General features: G+C 38.2%; 1 protein-coding gene across 7 annotated transcripts in view; it reads left to right on the forward strand.

The window, feature by feature from the left end:
- LINGO2 (leucine rich repeat and Ig domain containing 2) overlaps positions 1–14111 on the forward strand; it is a 475029-nt gene that overhangs the window by 294694 nt on the left and 166224 nt on the right. The gene's annotated exons all lie outside the window — the stretch shown is intronic.

The following is a 14111-nucleotide window of genomic DNA, read 5'->3' on the forward strand; positions in this document are numbered from 1 at the left end:
GGGAAGAAGGGGAGGAAGAGCAGGAAGAGAGAGACGGAGAGAGGGAGGAAGCGAGGAAGAAGGCAAGGAAGAAAAAGAAAATTGAAAGGAATAAGAAAATAAAAGGGCTTAAAAATGTAAATCACAAAGGGACAAATCTAGCAACATTTTATTTGGAACTGTATCCCTCTAGCAAGAGTCCTGAGTAGCTAATCTGTGCTAACCTCTTAAACTCTGAAATCTAAGAGTACTGTAACTTGATTAATTTTCTATATTCTATTAATATATTTAGATATATTAAATATTAATGTTAAGTGCACTTCTAGGAATTAAAAATGATCTTCTAGCACTTAAGGGCTTTTGAATAAAGTTTTCAGAGGAAAGTTGGAACGTTTTTTTTCCATTTCAAGTTTCTCTGCTGAGATAAAAGCATTTCACAAAATCTTTCGAGAAAAAAATTAACATAATTAAAAATTAAAAAAAAAAAAAAAAACAACAACAAAAAGTACTGGAAATATCAAAATAGCAAGATTTTAATTCTGATTTTTCTTTCAAATGTTTTTTTAATATTATGGCAGTAGTATGTGTTTCTTCAGTGGAAATCCATAACTGCTAATATCCATATGTATTTTATCTGGCAAAATGCACTTCTAAACATATAGTTTGTGTTATTTTCTTTAAAAACCCTTCATCCCATTTGTGCAGTGTAGGATAGGGACAGTGTAGATGTCCCTTGATTAAGGCACTGAAGCACCTCTCCTATGAGAAAAGGCTGAGAGATCTGGGAATTCTTAGTCTAGAGAGGAGTAGGCACTGCAGAGGTCTTATGGAAGTCTATAGTTACCTGATTGGAGGACTTTTAAGTTGTGCTCAGTGCTCAAACAAGAAGTGATGCACACAAATTAGGACACAGGAGGTTCCCTCTGAACATCAGGCAGCTATTCTTTACTGCATGGGTTACAATGGCACATGTTGCCCTGAGAGGTTGTGGAGTCTCCTCCTAGGAGATCATCAAAAGATACATGATGTGATTCTGGGCAACCTGCTCTGGTCTTCAAGCATATAAGCCTCCAGAGGAGAAGTCCCTTCCAACTTCAGCTGTTCTGTGATTGTGTAAAAGGCTTAAAGTCACAAGTCATATCAGTACTCACTTTAGTAGTCTTTGATACTGCTAGTCAGAGGGAAAATGCAGCTCCAAAGAAAACAGAAGTTACTTAACTAATAGTCATAAAAATATAGTCTGTTCTCACGTGATAGTGCTGTGTGGCCCTCTGTCCTGGTATTTTCCTTTATACTGTATGTAACCTGAAGCACAGTTGTTATAAAGTCCGCTTGCCTATTCATCTTTTATTTGAAGATTATTGTGTGGTATCTGAGGTATGTTTTTTCAACAGCGAATCTCTGTAATCTTTTACAATGTAGTTATCTATATTTTATGATGTAGTAGCACCTGACCACTCTTTCAGAGAAATTGTCATTCCTAACATCCAACCTGCACCTGTCCTGGAGCAACTTGAGGCCATTCCCTCTCATCCCATTGTTAGTTACACAGGAGAAGAAACCAATTCCTACCTTGCCACAGCTTCCCTTCCAGTAGTTATAGAGAGCAATATCATCTTCCCTGAGCCTCTTCCAACTGAACAGTCCCAGTTCCTTCAAATGCTCCTCATAAGACTTCTGCTCCAGACCCCTCAGCAGCTTTATTACCCTTCTCTGGACATGCTCCAAGGCCTCAGTATCTTTCTTGTGGTGAGTGGTCTGAAACTAAACATAGGGTGCTGCCTCACCAGAGCTGAGTACAGGAGGACAGTCACTTCCCTGCTCCTATTGGCAGCACTATTTCTCATACAAGCCAGGATGCCATTGGCCTTCTTGTTCACCTGGGCACACTGCTGGTTCATGTTCAGCTGACTGTCAACCAACATTCCCAGGTCCTTTTCCTTTGCACAGACTTACATTCCACTCTGCCCCAAACCTATAGCGCTGCCTGGGGTTGTGGTGGCCAAAGTGCAGGACCCAGCACTTGGTCTTGTTGAACTTAATCCCTCTGGCTTCAGTCCAGCAATCCAGCCTGTCCAGATCCCACTAAAGGGTCTTCCTATCCCCACACAGATCGACACTTCTTCCCAATTCATTGTCATCTGCAGACTTAGTGAGGATGAATTCAGTACCCTCATCCATATTGTCAGTAAAGATGTTAAATGGGATAGGCATCAGTACCAGCCCTGGGGAACACCACGCATGAGCAGCTGAATTTTACTCCACTCACTACCACCTTCTGGGCCTGACCATTCAGCCAGTTCTTTACCCAGCAAAGGATGTATCTGTTCAAGCCACAGGCTGCCAGCTTCTGCAGGAGAGTACTGTGGGAAACAGTGCCAAAGGCTTTGCTGAATTCTAGGTAGGCTATGTCAATAGCTTTTCTCTCATCCACCTGGTGGATTACTTGATCGTAGAAGGAGATCAGGTTCATCAAACCCAAACTGGCTATGACTGATCCCCTTGTTGTCCTGCATGTGCTGTGGGATCTCACTTAAGATGATCTGTTCTATAACTGTACCTGGCACCAAGGTCAAGCTAACAGTCCCATACCTTCCCAAATCCTCTTTACAACCCTTCCTGTAGATGAGAATCAAATTGACAAGCCTCCAATCCTCTCTAGTTAACCAGGAACACTGATAGATGATGAGAGGCTTGGCTATCACCTATGCCATCTCTCTCAGCACTCCAAGGTAGATCCCATCTGGCCCCATGGACTTGTGATGGAGCAGATGGGGTAGCAGGTCTCTAACTGGAACTGTGGGGGTTTATTCTGCTCCCCATCCATGACTTCCCAGTCAGGAATTAAAGTACTGAGTATTGTGGTCTGACTGTTAAACACATGTGTAAAGAAGGCATTGAGAATCTCAGCCTTTTCCTTGTCCCCAGTGGTCACATTCTCCACCGTTCCCTCCACTTACTGTTATTATATTTGCAAAAAGCTTTTTGGCATCTTTTACTACAGTGGCCAGGTTAAGTTCAAGCTGGGACACTTTCAAGCCTCTCTGATTTTCTCCCTGCCTATCCTAGCAGCACCCTTGTACTCTCCCTGAGTTGCCTATCCATTCTTCCACAGAAGTAAGACTATTTTTCTACCAGAGTCTCAGCAAAAGTTTCCTGTTCATTCACTCCTGTCTTCTTCCCCTCTGGCTCACCTTACAGCACAACAGGACAGCCTGTTCCTGCATGTCCTTCTTGAGAAGCAGTCAGCCTTTCTGTACCCCTTTACACTTCAGGACTAGATCTCAGTGGACCTTCCCTAATAGCATCCTGAATAGTTCAAAGTCTGCCCTCCAGAAGTCCAAGGCAGCAGTTGTGCTGCCCACCCCTTCTGACTTCTCCAAGAACAGGGAACTCTACCATTTAGTGATCACTCTGCCCAAGACAGCTCCTGTCTTCCGCATCTCCCTCCAGTCCTTCTCTGTTTGTGAACAGCAGGTCTAGCGGGGTACCTCTGCTGGTAGGTTCTCTCAACAGCTATGTCAAGAAGTTATATCTTCAGTACACTATAGAAACCCCACAGACTGCTTCTTCTGCACTGTATTGTTCACAGAAGTAAGTTTGTATACAGCATATATAGGGTAAGCTGAAGACCCCCATCAGAACGAGGATGGACAATCACACATCATCTGTCAGCTGCTAGTAGAATGCCTCATTTGTCCCTTCAACCTGGTCATAACAGAGTCCCATCTGCATGTGAGCCCGGTATATATGTAATGTGTGGTATATATGTATGTTAGTGTATGTATATTTCCTATGTGGGACAACCATGTTTATTGTGCCTATATTTGTCATGGACATATTGTTGGAATTACATGAGGCTAGAACTGACAGCTGTCTACCTTGTCATAAATAGCCCACAGAGATATGGCTTTTCTCCAAGGTGTGCAGTCTCATGGTGATCAGAGAAAAACTGTGACTTGCATTTATTATTTCTAGTTCCATTTTGAGGTGTAACAATTGCTATTCAAATTGGTAGAATTAGATGAATCTTCATCTAATTTTTTTGGCAACTAAAAGTTTTACCGTGAATTGGAAATAAAAACAGGCTGTCCATTTTCTGGTGCTAGCATCCTAAAGACTTCCAATATATAAGCAGTTTGTGACTTGATTTTAATTGAGTGGCCACATTTCCTGCATATTAATCTCTTATTCTACTGGCTCTGTTCATCTGTTTTAATTTATCTTCTTTAATTGGTATTTCACTGAATTCTTCCCTTTGTTAGCATTTCAGAGTAGAAAGTATTTTAGTTGCACTACCTGAATTCTGATGTTTTTATTAAGAAGGTTTCAGCAGAAGTAGAAACTATATAAGTATGTATTCTAGATAAAGAAGGTCATGAAAGCACAGAACAAAATTAGTGCAGGAAATGTCAATACTTACATCGGCACTCATGGCATTGCAAGAGGGTGAAGGTAGCAGCAGGGATAGCAGCCTTGAGAGACTTAAAGGAAAGTTTTGCCCTGGTGATAGATTATCTGCCCCCACACTAAAATACTAATATATGTGGATACACTACTCTTATTTTATTTAATCTGTTTCAAGTGCTTGAAGGAGGTAGGTGAGGTTACTCGTTTTTCAGGCTGTCCTTGTAGTTTATTGGTACTTATTTTAATATAGCTCTAGAAAGTAATACACTGTAAATTCTCCCGAGAGGTTGAGAAGCCCACAAAAATGATGTATGTTAGCTTTTTTTTGTTGTTTATTTTTTTCAATTTTCAGAACAATAGTAGTTTGACAGTCACCTGAATCTATTTTCACATGGTACAGAGATTGTAGAGTGAATCTTTATGGGCTAATACACTTCTGTACATATTTTCCAAAGCGTCTGCAGACCCTTTAATAGGGTCCTCATAGACTGCTGTTTAATACCATCGTGCTTATTCTTACATGGTCTGTGCTGTTAGATGGAATATTACCTTGCATCACTTTGCAGATTTTAAACACTTCTCTGGCAGTGCCTGTCTCACCCCTTTGCAGTATGAATCTTAAAAAAGATTACCTCCAAGCTCCGGCTTCCTAATTATGATCCCATTCATCTTAGCATTGTTATAATCACAGATGGGCAGGGAAAAATGGTATGTTATGTATTAGCAGGTTATACACCTTGCTACTTCAGTTGGTTTCACTTTTGGTGGGAGGACACAATAATCAGGATGTTCATTATTTCTTTACTTGCTGTCATTTGTAGTTTTTCTTTCAGTGTCTTTAATCTCAGCCTTCAGCAGCCCTCAGCTGCTTGTGTCTTCCACCCACTTATCCATCACCTTTTCTCTCCACTTTCTTCTATTCATGTCTCAGTGTTTCTCCTTCCCTTGTAGCTCCCTTCTTCCTTTGTGTACCATATCTTTTCAGCGAGCTTGAAATGAATGTTGTATTCACTCTCCAGAAGTTTCTACATTTCAGTGTCTAGCTGAGGACTTGGATTCAGTTGTACAGAGGTGAGAAAGAGTGGCTCTATCGCTTCCTCTGTAAATAAATGCAGCACCAATGCACTGTTCAGTAACTGTGAGTGGATGGAAACCTCAAGATCCTGACTCCTACAAGGTGTCTCCAAAGAGTGTGTGCTTGGAAACATGCATCTCTTGCTTCAGCAGAGTCATTTTTTGGGATCGTTTCTCAGGTCTCAGAATCTGTTCTGATTCCTTGTACAGAACATCCCACCACAAATCAAATTGTCTAGTAGGTCATATGTCTTGTGTGGATTTGGAAAGGAAGGTTTTTGCTGATTAGAAGTTTAGAGAGTAAACAATCGGCTAGATTTTGTGTAGATCCAGCTTCTGTTATCAGTAATTCCCTGGCCTATTGCAGAAACAATATCTCTTCACAAGTGCTGAAAGTGACTAAATGCCCAACTGAAGGCTATGAATGGCATTATAATTTTCTCGGATCTTGCTCACTATTCAGACGGCAATCACTTTGTTCCTTTTTATCTCTTTCTGCCAGCCCTAATTTCCAAGGCTGCATAGATTCATTGTTACTGCTATATACCATGTACAAGCCCTTGTGTGCATTTTAATAAAAAGCAGATGATGGATTCTCTCACCCATTGCCATGCTGAGTTAGTGTGGTCTCTGTGAGGGCAGGTGTCCGGTCTTCAAGTAACCTCTTCCCAAAACTGCTGCTTCTGCCATTCTTTGGTCTCTAGCTGCATGAAAAGAAATGGGGGCACACTCTATATACTGTCAGCATAAATTGCAACTTTGTGATAGCTTTCTGTAGGACTTTGCTGCTACAGAACTAGAAGCAAGCAGTGGAAGGCTTTAATCTGTGCCTAAGCAGCCTTTTTACAAGAATTGATCTGCAAAAAAGCCTTTTTCAGATCACTGAGAAGTTAATTGTGCAAGTTTGCAGCTGAAGTCGGTGTGTATCTGTGATTAACTGTTCATCAAGCTGACTACAGGGCTGATGAACTAACTCAAGCAAAACCACTCAGAGCACTGCCATCCCCTTGGTCTGTCCCAGCAAGGTGCATATTTGATTTCTAATGCTTTCATCTCTACCTGTTTTTGACAAGAAGTGGAGACATCTTCAGTAGACATACAGACAGTGTTCTGAATCATATTGCAGCCCAGCTGGACAGCAGCATACAAACTGTCATCCAGTAGTTCAAAGTGTTTTGAATGAGATTTCTATCTAATAGGACTTTTTAAGGACGCCTGTCCACTCAGTCCACTAAGCTGGCAAGAGTAGTGTTGTCAATCAGAAACTTAACAACTTTCTAATGAAAACTTAGCAAAAATTCAGTTTGCATAAATTTTTATCTCATTTGCATTCCCTGGTTTAGGTTCATTTTTGCAACATTTGCTTTGCTACATCTTATTTCTTTTTTTGGTTCTGTATAGAGAACCCTTCCAATTTACTATTCTTGGAAATAAGTTTTCTTGCTAGTACAAAAAAGATTTTGTTCCCTTCCTTTTTCTTCCCCATCCTGTATTACCTAGCATAAGGGATCTTACTTAGCAATTGGAATCAGTCTTGACAGAAAACTTTGCCTTTCTTTTTTTTCTGTGTTGTTAATGAACATCATCCTGGAAACCCTTATTTTATTTATGTGTGCTGTACTGTATTCAAGTTTCTGGTATAGGGTACTCCATGATTAATACCTCAATTTGAATTTCAACGTCTCTTCTGAGCATAAAGGGGGTTTTTCCTTCAGGCAATGAAGTACAGAAAGCTAAATAAGAATATGGAAAATGAAAGAATGAAGTGTAGGTGTAAGTGAACAGATAATGGCCCTTTTCGTTCATTTGAGGTAAATTGGAATCAAGATAACTTGTCTCCCTGGATAACTTGGTATTGTTTGTGCCTTGATGCATTTGATTTTATTTTCCATTGAAGCTCCTGGTTTTCTGCAGTTCTTTCCTGGTGTTGGTGGATTAAGTTCAGGAGCAACAAGGAGCATACTTCAAATTCAATAACTTTAAACAAACAAAACCAATGTATTTCAAAATACTATTCCTTGAAATTGCAAGAATTTTTTAGATGCAGCACTATTGAATGAGGATGTAAATTTATTCAGTCTCTTTGGTACTGTCTCAAGAACTGCATCCTTTAATACTTGGACTATTGATAGTTCTAGTATTTGGTACTCACATCAAAATTAGCTATGCTCCTTACTTTGTTTTCAGAATTGGAAGAAAATTTCTCCTTTTTTTTTTTTTTGCAGCCCTCTCTTTTTCTATGCATTCTGCAGCTAAAGTAACCTCTGAGCCAAAGATGAAGGAGATTGCTGACTACTATTTCATTAATTAAATATAATAATAAGTAATGACAGTCGTTAATAAGAATTGCTAGTCAGAAAACAGAGGTGTGGTAGAGAATTGTCTTCAGCTGTGAATTGCCTTCTACTGTAGAACAAATTAGCAAACACATTTCCTTTATCTCACTGAATAATAACTGACATCTCTTCAACTTATTTTATTGTGGTTAGGCCATACTAGGTAACATTTTCCCATCATTCTAGTTAATGTTCTTTCTCTTTGTTCATTATTTCTCGGAAAATAAGCACAAAAATGTCTTATTTCCTGTATCCTTAGGCAGTGGTTCAAGATTGTACATCACATTGATGCTGGTGTGTATCAGCTACTGTTGACAACAGTTAATGTTAAAAAGTCACAGTGAGATCACATTAGTGGAAAAATCTGGTTATTTAAATGTCTTAGTGGCACAATTAAATTATTTGGCCCTCCTGAAGCTACTAGGCAGCATAACAAGAATGCAGCCTGAGAAGATATTTTTTATATTCCACAGTAAAGAATATGTCTGTTTACTAGGTGACCTCACCTAGTAAATTATAAAATGCAACCAAGATGCACTAATAACTATTTATGTGGCAATACAGCCATATTTTGTATTGCTCCAAAACAAACAAATCCCAGTTATAAGAAAAAATAGTAGAGAACTCCTCAATTAGGGCATTGATTGAACTAGAAAAATACTTCTTTTACTCTTGAGTAGAAAATCACCTAAATGAAGAGGGACTCGGACTAATTCAGACTTCGGTGCATCTCTTTTGCGTACTTGCTCCTATTGAATAGTTGTCAATTCTTTTTATCATCCACTGAAGCATCTCCCACCTGTGTTAATGATAATGGAAATAGAACTGACTTTCCCTGAAATGGAGCAATAGCCTGCCTTTATATTGTCCAGAACTGTTAACTTCTCTGTCTTTAAAATCCTTGGCATTTCATAATCCATGTCAGCAGTGCTGTGAAGATGCTTAATGTTGTCCTTCCTGCTCCTGGTCTGATGTCAGTTAATGCACAGTTGAGCAGAGCACGAAGACAGCCAAATCATCCTTAATTGCAGCAGTCTCATAAGCCAGTGCTCTGAGGACTACTTTCTACCTATTTCTCATGCAGCTGTGCAGATAGACTGGAAAATAACCCTCTGCCTTAATGCTTGGCAAGGCGAATTGAGTCCCTGCTTCAAAATAGTCTCAGGCATGATTCTTCGTACCTTTTCTTTTCTATCTAGGACACTCAGTTTCCCAGAAAGATCAGAGTGTAGGCACAGATTCTTCCCCACCAGCCTGATCTTATGAAGTGTTACATTCCTTTTCAAGAGCCATAGCTACTTAAATCCTTTGCTGTGTAGGCTGGAAGGTATGGGAAATGCGCTGATTTATCTTGTTTGCAATACAAATCACAGCACTGTTCTGAAGGCTAAGTTTAACACTCACTACATGGCATCCATGCTCACCATATGTAAAAGGTAGTATTTGTTATACACAGGAGCAAATATGTATATATATATATATATGTATGGGCTTTACAAATGGGTGACTTTTAAATATGCATTTATTTGTTGACATCTTCCTTTTGATCTCACTATGGAAGTAACAATCAGTTCCGTAGATACGTGAATAAACTTGTTAAATTAAGGACATGTGAAATCATCTGTGGAGTCAAAGTACAACTACTCCTGTGAACAAAAAGCAAAGGTAAACTGATGTGCAAGTTTTCTGCTGACTTCTTCTTCCAATAAAAAAGGAAGCTCTAGGGACCAAATTTCTAAAGGCTCTTTGTGAGAAGAGAGGAAGGTCTCAGGGGACAGGGAGGAGAAAGGGGTTGTTTGTTTTCAAAACCAATCAGATGCCAACCTGGAAATGAAATAAAGCACAGTCACGTATTTAAGGTTGGAGGGATTGGGCATCTGTGTGAACATTTTTCTGAAACTCATGGTATCCTTAAATTTGATTGTTCCAAATGCTTGGGCTGCCTTCCATTTTATTATTCAGATGTAATCAAAGACAAGATTTATGACTGTAATGCACCACTTCTAACCAAGAGTGCAATCTCTATTCCTTTCCTCATGTTCAGGTATCATAACAATTTCAACTCAAGTTAATAAAACTTCTCATCTGTAGGAATAAGTTTTGTAGAGTGTTTTTCCATTATATAAGACTAAATTAAAACAAGTAGGAAAATAGGCAAAACTGAATACTCACAGCACTTTAAGCCACCAGAAACCACTTACCTGAGGTGTTTTGATGTTCATCTGATGCCTGCAGTTAACTATAAATGCTGCCTTGCAGATTAATAGAATTTCAAAAGCAAGCATGTGCAAAGTATTCAGGATCCAAGCCATTTTCCTCTCTTTTCACTTTCTGCCTCTCCTCTCCTCTCCTCTCCTCTCCTCTCCTCTCCTCTCCTCTCCTCTCCTCTCCTCTCCTCTCCTCTCCTCTCCTCTCCTCTCCTCTCCTCTCCTCTCCTCTCCTCTCCTCTCCTCTCCTCTCCTCTCCTCTCCTCTCCTCTCCTCTCCTCTCCTCTCCTCTCCTCTCCTCTCCTCTCCTCTCCTCTCTTCTCCTCTCCTCTCCTCTCCTCTCCTCTCCTCCTTTTTCTTTCTCCTTCAATCTTTTGAAGAATAATTATATAATATGCTTTTAAGGCAAAAGATTACTTCACTGCCACGTTTATGCTGTCCTGATATTCAGTTTGTTTCTTATTCTCCCAGTTTTCTGCAGGCCTTCTGTATTTCTGTTAGATACCTTTATTATTTACCTGTCTGTTTATCCATCTAAATGAAAACAGGGTTACTGTAATTTGAATGGAAGCTTGTGTTAAAAAGCAGTTGAATTAAAGCAGTGGGTAGTACTGAATACTATCCTTTGCTGAAGAAACTAGAGGAAGATTTTTATTCTTTCAGGAAAGATGAGTGTGGCACTTCTGGAATCAGACATACATAATAGCTATAATCCTTCATAAAAAAACCTGTATCCTAAAGAGCTTGCAGCTCTTCCATAAGCAATCATAACAGATAAAAAAATGGCTGCAGAGTTTCCAATGGATATTTTTTACCCAGATGGGCTACTGACCCAGGCCAAGTGTTTCTTTCCTTCTTCTTGCTTCCTTCCTGGTCTTCTGTTCCCACATTCTCATTTCTATTTAAAAAAATAAAAAATAAAAAGTGGGCATTCCATTATTGACACACTGTGTTGATTTTAGTGTCCATCTGGCAGAAGTGAAGAATAAGAATGAATAAGAATGGTAGACAAGAACAGGTTTGGGGTAAAAAAAAGACTATATAGATAAAGATTATATACCCTTATATTTTAACTTTACATTGTATGCAGCCTTATGTAAATAAGGTATTTATGGCTATATAATATATATGGCTAAAATGCCGAGAGAATTACTTATGTAGTGCCTGTGAAGTGTTTGTAGTGTGTTTGGCACTAGACTTTCTTTATTTTATTATTATTTTTTTTTTTAAATCATTCTAAATTGTATCATATGACTGTTTTCATTTCTTTCAGCCAATATTTCTTTATTGTTTTCTTACCCTAGATAGCTGTCAGGCCTCTGTTACCATAGTATCCAAATTCCTCCTCATCTTTAATGTGTTTCTCCTCCTAACTGCTGTCATGTCATGCTATTACCTGTGTTATTTTAACCAAGACAAAGTGAAACACTTACTTCAAGGAACCTTTTCCTTTCTTTGCATGTATTATCAATGTCAGCACTGTGATTCTTGTGCACCCCAGTTTAGTGAATCTCTCCTATTTAGGGACACTTAGGAGTGCACTTAAAAGCAAATCAAAATCATTTGGAGCAAAGTAAGCACTTAACTGCTTATTCAAAAATAAGACTTCCAATTATGCTTACAATTGATATCCTCTTCTCTGGGTGCTGAAGAAAGAGATGACAGCAGCTCAGTTTCAGTTTCTGTGCTTATTGGTGTCTCCAGATCCAGAGCCTCAGCTTTGAGAATATTTGTGAATCTAGGTACTTCAAACAGAACACTTGATGACTAATAGTAGAGGAGAGTTAGAATATTTAAAGGGAAAAACAATATGTTCTCTTTGTTTCATCATAGTTTGTTTAAAATATACCTTCATAGTCACCTAGTGTCTTGGGAGCATTATTAACACTGATTATTATTTGTTTCCATTTCATCTATTTTTGTGGTCTATCTAAGCCTGTGCTGGCCTAGTCAGGGTGATGAAGGATGGGGACATGAAGAAGACAAACAGGAGAAGGAAAAAGCTGAGGACTGCAGGAGTGAAAAAGCAAGGCTAATTATCATAGGATTTAATGTATGTATGTTTAAAGAGAACAATTTCAAATTATGCCTGCCCCTCTCTCTTTTCCCTAATAAATACAGACTTTTTTCTCTATTTCCATGAAGATCACATAAAAATACCTGGACAGAGTGGCTGTCATTCAGCAAATTACATATTTGTAATTTTCTCCTTGTTGAAAATTGTTGTTTTTGAGACATTTCCAGTGCACAGGAGGTTGAATAGGAAACACAATCACCTTGGGTTATTTTCATGTGTTGTATAAATTGTAACAAAAAGAAATAATGATTATCTGTAGAATAACCTCTGACAGCACATCATTCCTGTGTTGAACATCTCAAATAAGCCAGTGTATACTAAACCATGTCCATGGACTTTAAATTACTTCTTTTTATTTTTTTTTCTAATTGCAATTAATAGCTGTAACTGTAATTTCCTCTTCTTCAGCATGATACATGATGGCCAGTACAATAGTTGTCATTTGGGAATATGATCATTCAGTTTTCTTCATATACTATAAACTGTACTTTCAGAGCTGTTGAAGCAAGCATCAAATCAGCTGAACCCATAAACCACCTAGTGTGGACTTATTTACTAGTCTACCCTTGTGCTGAAGCTGCTATAATTTATATGGGCTAATTCTATTCAAATAAGCTATACTAATTAGGAATCTGATAAGCTTTTGTTTTCCATAGATGGCACTGATTTAACAGTGTTTTGATTTTTTATTGAATATTGGTGTGAGAAATCCTGTGTAATCACAGAACATGACAAACGATAAGTGACTTTTTGATGTCTCACAAAGGAGGTAGTCTGAATGCTGGAAGATTTCAACATGGCATCTTAAAAATACATTTTAAATGAAAGTCAAGCAAGATGAGTAAATTATGAATAAAATAATTAATTGCTGCTTTCCCCTTTTAGCTGTTACAAAAGCAAACTGTTGATTTATTTTCATTTGAAGAAGCTAGTAGAATTTTCTCTTTACAAAGAGAGGAATGGCATGAACAAAAACTCTCTAAGCATAGCTTCTTTGGTTTATTAGCCAATGTCAATTTCTTCTGTTACAACCAAGGAAAGAAAACAGACATGCAGTCAATTTTTTGATTTTATGTTCATTTTTGTGAAGTGTCCTCCAACACTTCTCTTTCTTTTCTGTTTTCCACTTAAATACATTTCTAAATCCTCCTTACTTTTATCAGTTTTCTTGAGAACCGTGTACAGTTGCATAAGTGAGATGTCAGCTTTTCTGTACTACCTGTAGGAGATGGACTCAGTTCTAGATAGCTTTCACTTTTTCTGATGCCACCTTCATGTTATAGCCTCTGCCTTCAGAGAGGGCTCCCAAATCATTTTATTTCAGACTTCCATGCTTGCTGATGGTTATCAGAAGGCAGACATTCCTTACTTCTTTAGAGCTTTCACATTATTAATCATAACAGAGGTAACTGGAAAACAGTAGTCATAATCAACCCATTAAAAAGTATAATAGACACAGTATACAACAGCTTTCAAGTTCTTTCTTCCTCAAAATAGTTTGGCTGTTTTAAGCCACTGGATTCAAAGAAGTCTTTTAAATGAATTTCATATATCATTCCAAAATAATAATAAAGAGAATAGAAAAGTGATATAAATCTATCCTTCTAGCAATCCAGGATGTTTTATTTAAACTGATTACATTATTTATTGCTCTATTAATAATTGTAATTATTCATCTATGAGTTTAGTGAATTTTACTTATTAATATGTGTATGGTGGTCTATATTTTCGTGAGTGTATACAGACCCCACCTATAAACACATTATTCAGGATTTTAAGACAATGGGGAAAATATTTTATTCTTTTGAAGAATTTCATCACTTGAGCATTGAGTCTCTGATGGATTGCAATACCTGACCTTCTACCGTGGGCAGTAAGTGTCCCTTCACCAGTTTCTAATGGGTATAGCAGGTATTCCATTGAACTGGTTTAAATAAAAGCCATTTATTGTTAACAGCCCATAATTAAGTGCTAATAAAGATACTACATAGTTGGGACCAATATGTGAAACAAAATACTAGACACTTA

The sequence above is a fragment of the Excalfactoria chinensis genome, chromosome Z, assembly GCF_039878825.1.
Source record: "Excalfactoria chinensis isolate bCotChi1 chromosome Z, bCotChi1.hap2, whole genome shotgun sequence".
NCBI lineage: Eukaryota > Metazoa > Chordata > Aves > Galliformes > Phasianidae > Excalfactoria > Excalfactoria chinensis.